This window comes from Electrona antarctica (genome assembly GCF_951216825.1).
Source record: "Electrona antarctica genome assembly, chromosome: 7".
In the NCBI taxonomy this organism is placed as follows: domain Eukaryota; kingdom Metazoa; phylum Chordata; class Actinopteri; order Myctophiformes; family Myctophidae; genus Electrona; species Electrona antarctica.
In genome coordinates this window covers 39601742-39611244 of record NC_136812.1, presented here as the reverse complement: position 1 = coordinate 39611244, position 9503 = coordinate 39601742, and positions in this window count along the sequence as shown.

The following is a 9503-nucleotide window of genomic DNA, read 5'->3' as shown; positions in this document are numbered from 1 at the left end:
TGGTACCTCTATCTATAGAAGGCTCGTACCTTTGGGGTCCATACAAAACGCATCAAGTCGCCTCAGATAATAGAGGCCATGTTGTGTTGAATTTGAAGTCGCCGGCCCTCTCCACTGCGGCCCCATCGATGGAATGCGGTGTGTGCTCTCTGCCTGTTGACATGTAGTCCACGGTCAGCTTTTTGGTCATGTCAATGATGAAAGCCAGGTTGTTCTCCTGGCACCATTGTGTCAGGTTCTCTGCTTCTCCTGTATAGGCTGTCTCATTGTCATCACTGATAGTGATTAGGCCTATCACTGCCGTGTCAGTATTGAGTCTATGCTGTTGAACACTTGAGTTGTAATCTATGGGTGGCAACCTGCTGTTGTTTGTTTATTAAAGGATCGCCATTAGAGACACATGAATGAGCCTCAAACAAAAAAATACAAATTAAAGTTTTAAATAAATAATTCATATTCACACACACCATAATTCACTAGCCTAAGAAATGTTTTTTATTTAATCGATTCATATCGTTGGAATTCATATCGATACATGCCATATATATATATATATAATGGAGCACTGCAGAGGGGAGGCGCTGTGTGTGTGTGTGTGTGTGTCTGTGCCACGGTGATGGTCGTTGATGCTCATTAATACATGTATCAAAGAAGGCAATTATGTTTCTGCACTGTCAAATAGGTCTACATCTATCCTAAGATGCCATCAGAGAAAGCTTCTTTTAACATGTTAACTCGAGCTAGGTTCTAAACAAGAAAGCATGTTTACAGTTGTTGCACAGAAATTAAGTCATTTTGCCTTTTATTTTTCAACTCTTATTGTTTGTTTTGTTTTCTGTTGTCCTTCAAATTCAATGTATTTATTCTTCTTGTGGGGTTTTAAAAAAAACGAAATTAAGTAATTTTACATGAAAAGTAATGCTACTTTAGCAATGTAAATGTGAAAAAAACTTGGGGGGGGGGGGGGGGAGATAAATCATTAAACAGATTTTCGGTCATTTTTCTGGAAAATAGTTTTTGTTCAAAATATTGTGAAAAATCATATCTATAAATGCGCCATGCGTCTGTATGTAGTCTGTCTGTATGTGTGTACAGCTGTAATGCACGTAACTCAAGAACCGTTAGCCATACCAACTTCAAATACGACACACACGTTCCACACCACCACAGGGGGTGCAGTGCCCGGTGTCGAGTCGGTTGGACCCACGGTTGTCCAGAACCACCACAAAAGGCCTCTGCCCGGGCTCCATATATGGACCTGGCCTGGTCTGACATCACAACACTCCATATTTGGGCATGCCTGACACAGAACTCCATATATAGGAATAAAGGGACACAGAGAGACATATACCGAAATCTCCATATATGGGCATAAAAGGGACACAGACAGATCAAATCAAATCAAATAAATTTTATTTGTATAGCACATTTAGAAACGACACTCATCGTACCAAAGATGGGTGGAATGGGAATGACATGGCTACAACAGGTCATTGCATAGCCGGGTGGGGCATGGATCTCCAACTTCCATCGTTACCGACACGGTGCTATAGCCGGGCACCTGTCTAGTGAACCTAATATTGTGATTCGAATCGTATCGTGAGTTCAGTGAATCATTACATGCCTAATATAATAACATAACAAACACAAAATGTATCCAAAAAGACAAATTAACTTGAGCCCTGTCTGGAATGACAGGATTTAGCATGGAGTTGTTGGGGGTTAAGTGCCTTGGGTCAGTGTTGCTCATTCACTATCCCCACCCAGAATGTTTTCCTGCTGCTATGAAAGATCAATCCAACTTCCTGTCACAAGCACGCTCTGCTAAACTTATTAGACCAGTGCTTTTCTAAATGCGGGCCATGGCCGCCAGTTAGGCTTAAACACAAAATATATACAAAAAGACAAATTAACATTACTAGTGGGGCCTCTACGGCAGTGCTCTTTGGGCACTGGCCTACTTGGAATGATGCAAGTTGGAAATGAATGCCCCACCCAGATATTATGTCTGTGTCCCGAGTTCTGTGTCAACCATGCCCAAATATGGAGTGTTGTGAGGTCAGAACAGGCCAGAAGTCTGTGGGGCGAACGCCCCACAGAAGTCTGTGGGGCGAACGGTTCTCGAGTTACGTGGATTACAGACCTACAGACGTACACACAGAGACTTGGTGCATTTTTAGTTGGATAAAATCAAATCCAACAGTCCAGTAAATTAAACAAATACACAAATAGCAGTTACATACTTGACTTGGCAAGATATCTCTTGATATCTTGTTTAGAAAGTAATTTTGTTGATTACTACAGTAGGATTGTAGATAATCTGTAGATAAGAGTACTATTGAGACACACACACACACACGCACACGCACACATACACACTGTTGTTGCTGCTCTAGTGTTGTAACCATGTCATTTGTAACTGGTGAACTGGCTGTTCCGCCGTAGCATTAGAAGACTCTCCTTTAATTTCTGTTCAACCATTAGCCATGCCAGATGTTCATGCATATGCTGTACCGAATGCTTGTACTGTATGAACAGTCTAGTGCCAGACGAGCTTTAGTCTGAGCAACCTACAACTTTTTCTAATCAGATTTTGGAGCTGATGACCAGATTACAAGCAGTAATCTAAAGACATAGAAACAAAGTGTAACTGATTTCATTATGGAGGCGGGAGTAATGAAAGCAGAACAATTCCTAGTCATACCGACTTCCTCTTCCCATTTTGACAACAATATTGTTTATGTGTAGAGTAGACCAAGATGATGAGCTATCGATAGTTACACCCATGAGGTCTATTGTGTCTACTTGTTCAAACTACGTGTCGATCAGCTCTTTGACATGCTTCTCAAACCTACAAGGAAGGTGTTTTATTTTCACATCTTGAGGTCTATTGTGTCTACTTGTTCAAACTATGTGTCGATCAGCTCTTTGACATGCTTCTCAAACCTACAAGGAAGGTGTCTTTATTGTCACATCTTGTTATATCACTATACTGAACGTTTAGACCAGTTAGCTATTATTTTTCGATACTGGAATTAATGTAGCTACTTTGAAACATGATGGTACTAAACCCTCCGAGAGGGATTAGCTGTAAATCTTGTAAAAACTCCTGATAGCTGCGTCACGCTTCCTCTGAACACCCGACCTGGAATCCCATCTGGCCCAGCCGCGTTCTGTGCGTTAACCCCCTGCAAAACTTTGCGCGCCTCTGATTCAGCAGTAACTGGTGAGACGATGACATGATCCTTGGCACATACCCAGCTGGCCTGTTTCGGGTCCTTTCGGGGCTCCGAGGGGCACACCCAGGGGCACACCCACCCACCCCCACTGGTTCGCGCATGTGCGGACCAGCAGCTGCCGTATCGGTGCCACGGAATGAGGGGGGGGGGGGGGGGGGGGGGGGGGGTTTGTTTGGGTTTCTATTCAACACTTTGAATCTGGTATAAAAGCGTTTAGCTCATCTGGAAGTGGTCTGTTGTGTGTGTGTGTGTGTGTATGAAAGGGACAATGGGATGAAGGACTATGATAAAGGATGCTGATGGCAATGCCTTTTGTCAGCTATGTTTGTATAGGGGAGGACGGGAAACACAAATCACTCCGGGAATTTAAATAACAGAGGCCCCCATATCTGTCCAAATTGACATTAAAATAATAACGTATTCAGGGCATGCAGCCAAAGCACATCAATCACATGATCAGTCAGTCTATGAAAGAAATACAAACTTAAGGGGACCAGCATGATGGGACCAGTCCTCTATATGCGTTTTGCACTCCATACAGTAGTGTACTGCACAGGCTTATAAAATACACTCGTATTGATAGCACTTACATTTTTGCGCTCTGTAGCAGGAAATTGAGGAGAAAAATAATGTGTACAACTGGGCTACAGAAACCCTTATTTGCATAGTTTGTTCAAAAGCTAATAGAGCACCGAAGTCTGACGTCACTTTCAGTAGAGGGCGCCTATACACAGGTTCATGTATTTTTTTATTTGCAGTGAAATCTCCATAGGGCGATTTTAGGTCGCTTCATATAAGAACTGTGTTTGAAAAATAAACCGACCACCCCGGCCTTTCTGTCAGGGGAGTGGCTGTGCGTCGTTAATGATGTCCATTCATATTTGATACAGCCAGTTTCTGGAGAAAATGGAATTAATGTGGCCGCAAAAGCCTTGAAACTACATATGAAGGCAATGTCGCTGCTAATATACGTCATGCCCCACATTGCGTTCCTGAGATTCCTCGTTGACGTAAGCTCAACTGGTGGTGACTCGACTCGTACTAACCACGAAACATTAAATATCAATAAAATAAAAATAAAAATAAACGTAATTAACATTCGGTTTCTGTTGTGCGACGGGCAGATGCAGCCACCCTGCCTACCCGGAAATGTAGTCTCTGGGTTGTTTGAATCGTTTCTAACGCTTATTTTGTTACTCTTTGGGTATATTTGTACAGTTCCACCTTCAGTCGATGCTTCATATCCATATGAGTGAAAAGGCCGGTGTGATCGGTTTATTTTTCAAACACAGTTCTTATATGAGGCGATCTAAAATCCCCCTATGGAGATTACAATGCAAATAAAAAGTACACGAACCTGGGGACTGACGCCCTCTACTGACAGTGACGTCAGGACTTCGGTGCTCTATAGATAAGTTAAAATAACGTACAGGCAACTCAATGTTTCCTTACAGCTCAACGCATCTGAACATTTCTACTCACTTGGACCTACATTTTGGTGTACGTTGCAAAGTGTTAGCATGCACTGAGTTGTTGGTGCCCAGTATTGAACCCAGAAACGGGCGATTCAAAGGCACACTCTACAAACTGAAGTACCCATGTACAATTCACACACTGTTCGTTTAGCTCAACAACAAGCAGGTGCATTCCCTTGTTGATTTTGTGACACTTCCCATTTTTTTCTTTTTTTCAAATTTCTGCCGGGAGAAGTGGCCTACCTACAGTACCACCATCTTACTGTCGCTGTGGTGCATGTGATGATTTGGGGTTGTATGTGCACGTGTATGAAAGGAGGGGTTGATTAATTCTTTATAAAAAAAAAAGAAAATCACTATCTCGATTCATAAATCTATGTGATCTCATTTCTAAATGACAATGTTCCATTGATGCAAAGTCGATGAAATCAGCATTCACTTGATTAATTAGTTTCTGAACAATCCGAGTTGCTATGTCAATCACACTTACACAATGTAAAGCAAAACATGCTATACATTGATTCAACATTCACATCATACTCCATACTCCATTCGTGTTATCTCATATGCTATTCCGTGTTATCTCATATGCTATTCCTCATTGACAATGCTCTTGCAGTATTGCACTCTATAGCGGGAAACTGAGTAGAAAAAGATCCCAAAGGATCCCAAACAGAATAAATTGATTCATTTTATAATTTTTTCAAGATTTATTCTTGGGCTTTTATGCCTTTTATTTATAGGACAGTAGACTGACAGGAAATGGGGAGATGGATCGATTCAAACCTGTGACACGCTATCATTTAGGTGTAGACATACCCATGATCTTCCCTGACATCTTTGACATTCATTGAAAGAAATACACCAAACATCTACAGTATCTACCATTGACATTAACAAGTACATTTGTATTTTGTATAGATTTTTTGCGTGCATGCGTGTGTGAATTGAGCAAAACATGTGAGAAGAGATCATGTTGGGTTAGTTTTATTATAGTTTGATGGACTAAATAATTCCTACCAGCTAAAAGCATATCAGCGCTTCTACTCAATTGGGCCTACATTTTGTTGAAATTGATAGATTATATTATATGATTGATTTGTTATAAGTTTTAACATTTAGATGTTTGCTGTAGCACCACCAATAGAACTATTAGCCCACAATGCCAGTTGAGTAGGTTTGGCACAGGACTGAACTATGTACAAAGTTGTATTTATTTTCATGCATGGGCAGATTTCCTGGCAGAAGTAGAATAAGTAGCTTAGGTGAAATATAAGTTTGTTGTTGGTAGTACAATACATTGTAACAGAACCTTGAGATTTGACATTATCACATAATTATCACATAATTATCACATAATTATCGATTATTTATGGTAAATGGTGCATTTATATAGCGCCTTTATCCAAGGCGCTTTACATAGATTGTGCATTACATTCACCCATTCATACACCGATTGCGGCGGAAGCCATGCAAGGTACCAACCAGCACATCGGGAGCAATTTGGGGTTCAGTGTAATGCGTTAATACCGTTCGAGAGTTATCAGATAGTCCAATAAACAGTCATGGAATCATATATTTAATGATTGCCCGGGATACTTATCCCAAAATGAATGGTCATGTGATATGCATATGAACATCAAAGACATAGATGATAGCAAATATGACCTGTTACATCACGAATCAGATTCGCTCATATCAGTCCGTTGATCGGGGCGCCCCTGGAAGCAGGACAGAAGGCTCGTTCTGTCATGGAGAATTCTGACGTGTCTCTACTTTTTTCAGACACTATATAGAAATCTTTCTGTCTCTCTGTGACCTTGCTTGAGCACAGCTAGGGTGCACACTCTTATAAATAATGGTAACTGCTTAAAAGGTCTACTTTATCCCAACAAGTGTCTTGCCCAAGGACACTTCGACATGTAGACAGGAGGAGCCGGGATTCGAACCGCCGACCCATGGATCATTGGACGACCTGCTCTACCTCCTGAGCCACAGTCGGCCATGTGACATGCAAAAGCAGTGCAAGACATGCTGTAAATGTTGCTTTTAAAGTGTGTAATGTGTGTGCGTGGATGCGTGGAAGTATGCGACTGAGTGTGAGATTTACACACTATTATACTAAATTGCTTAAAATTAACTTGATTTATTGATTGACTCAGCCTTCCCCTCGTGAAACTTAAGAGCAGCCATAGACGGTAGACTGCCTCCAATGTTGTCAATGACTTATCGCTCTGTCATCACTTGTATGGCTCTCTACCAGAATGGATTTATACACGTGTAGACAATTCATCATCGCCGTTTGTATTCCATTTAGCATCGCCCTGTAAAAACGTCTTGAGTCGCAGTCGAAGTGAAGTTGCAGCTCTTAGTTTTGAGTTTGTCCTCGAAAAGGCTTGGCTGTAAGATTCAATTAAGTCGGCTTGATTTATTTGTTGTTGTTTTTTTGTTCAGCATCAAGATGATTTAGCAAGCTATATCTCTTCCATAAAGCATGTTTCTTCTCAGCTGAAGCCAAGAAATGCATCAATGGGGGCCCAATTACATTACAAATGACCAATTAATTGGAATGTGTAACATATGTAGAATTATGTACTGTCCACAGACAACGCCAAAGCAGCTTCCTCACTTTACTTTTAGCATATATTTTTTATATTTTCTGATAAATGTACTGTACTATTGATGCGAGTTCTACACAATGTTTTTTGAAATAAATGGATGGAATTTGAATTAGATTAAATAAGTGTATTATTATCTCACTTGTTTTGTGGTTAAAAACAGACTCATGGGTTCAAAAATGCCTTGGAGTTAAACAGTGATTTAACATTTTAGTGACATTCATGCCAAGCATTGGGGGTGGCAGGAAGACCTATGCCAACATACCCCCCAAGCGCTGGGGATCAAAGACACTTTAACTGGCACTGATATAGAGCTGTGTTGCCTCTTTCTTGAAACCATCTTGCACAATATGAACAAGAGACCATTGTATCCTTAAGGGGTGGCAGTAGGGTCAACACAAATCAACAAATTCACTCTTGGCAAAAGAATACATCCAAAAAGATTCATTGATAAATTGCATTTGTCAAAGTCACTCAGATCACAGCCAGTGCAATGCATTCGTTTATTTACTTTCACCTGTCAAATTGCACATGGGAGGTTTTGCGCATACATCTTGTGTGTCTATTAACTGTGACTCATGTAGGGATTTATGCATTCTGTAAAAGAGCTATGAATTAATCATGAGATGCACAAAATAAATCAATTGTCCCTATGATAGATTTTACCGCCATCTACGCTACCACAATGACTATAAATATAGGGGCTTACATGGGGCCTAGGGGCCAATGAAATTGGATTAAGTGTTACCTTTGCCAAAAATCCTGTCGGGACATTGGGGGAGTCTAAGGTACGTCATCTGGAATCACATTTTAGTTTTTACGATTAGCATAATCTCCCTTAGGTGGCTATAGTGACTGCTCTTAGTACCGTTTTAACCACCATTCATTATTTTTTTGTGATGAATTGAGTACAAAGGACCACAATGTGTTATCCTTTTAGGATACCCTTCGACTGTACTAGCTGTACTGATCATGTTAATGAAGTAATCAATCGATCACTTCTTAAGTACATTATGTTTAGCAAACATAATAAACGTCATTGATACGGTTGGTAAAACCGTGCTCATCGATTCGCTTGTTATGAGATGGTGTGCTATAGCTTCTCTGTTGCATCATGACTGACATAAGTGGTGTCCCAGCTGCATCTCTTTGCTAAAATGCAAACCTAAAAACAACCTCCCTAGCATTATTGCATAAATAGTTACAAGCATTGGTCCTGCAGCTTCTTTCCTGGCGTGCCTGAGCTGTGACAGTGTGGTACAGCCGGTTGCAGTGTGTCAGGGAGGGGAAGTGGCCAGGCTTTGTGTATATTTATCTCACAGGCGTCAAAGGCCCCAGAGTAGGAGTTTGGTGGTTGTGTGTAATTGTGTTAGAGGCCTCCCACATGCCGTCCCCAGTGTCTCCTCTGTCTCTTCTCCTAATCTGTGCTATTCGTCTTCAGATAAGTGATATCCTCTTCAGATTAGGATCTGGTGTCTCCTGCCCGGCCTGCCTGCCGAGTGAGAAAAGGATCCCCCGGTGCAACCCCCTGTGAGGAGCACAGGCCATATTTTTAGCTTCCATAATCCTTTTATAGCACAGGCACAAAACGCCACTCACACCCCTTCAATTAATTGTCCCAGGTGAGGTAATCATGATGCAGTGAGCTACGGAGGAAGCAATTAGGCCGTAGTTTAATAATCTCTCCCAATCACGCTTTGGCTTTAATGGTTTCAAATGTAAAGATACATTTCGAAAAACGCACCAGTCTGCAAGGACCTTAAGTGTACAGTAAAATATTCAGTGTTAAATTTCCACCCCAGTTAAAGATGTTGGTGAGTTTTTGAGCGGTGCCTAACCGCTCCATTATGTAGCAATGTGTGTATGTATGTCCCTGTGTCTGTCCCTGTGTATGTCCGAGCATGGAAAGCTGCAACACGGTAACTCTGTCATTTCTCGACCATTTCGGACGCGGGAAGGCTCGCCGTAACACCCCCCCCCCCCCCCCCCCCCCCCCCTGGGCGCGTTCCTGGGGGTCTGGATGTTTCGGGGACCCCCACACGGTTACTCTGTCATTTCTCGATGGTTTCGGACGCGGGGCAGCTGGCTGGAACCGGGCCGCCTCCATGGGTGCGTTCCTGGGGGTCTGGATGTTGCGGGGACCCCCACACGGTACAGTTGCACCGCTCACT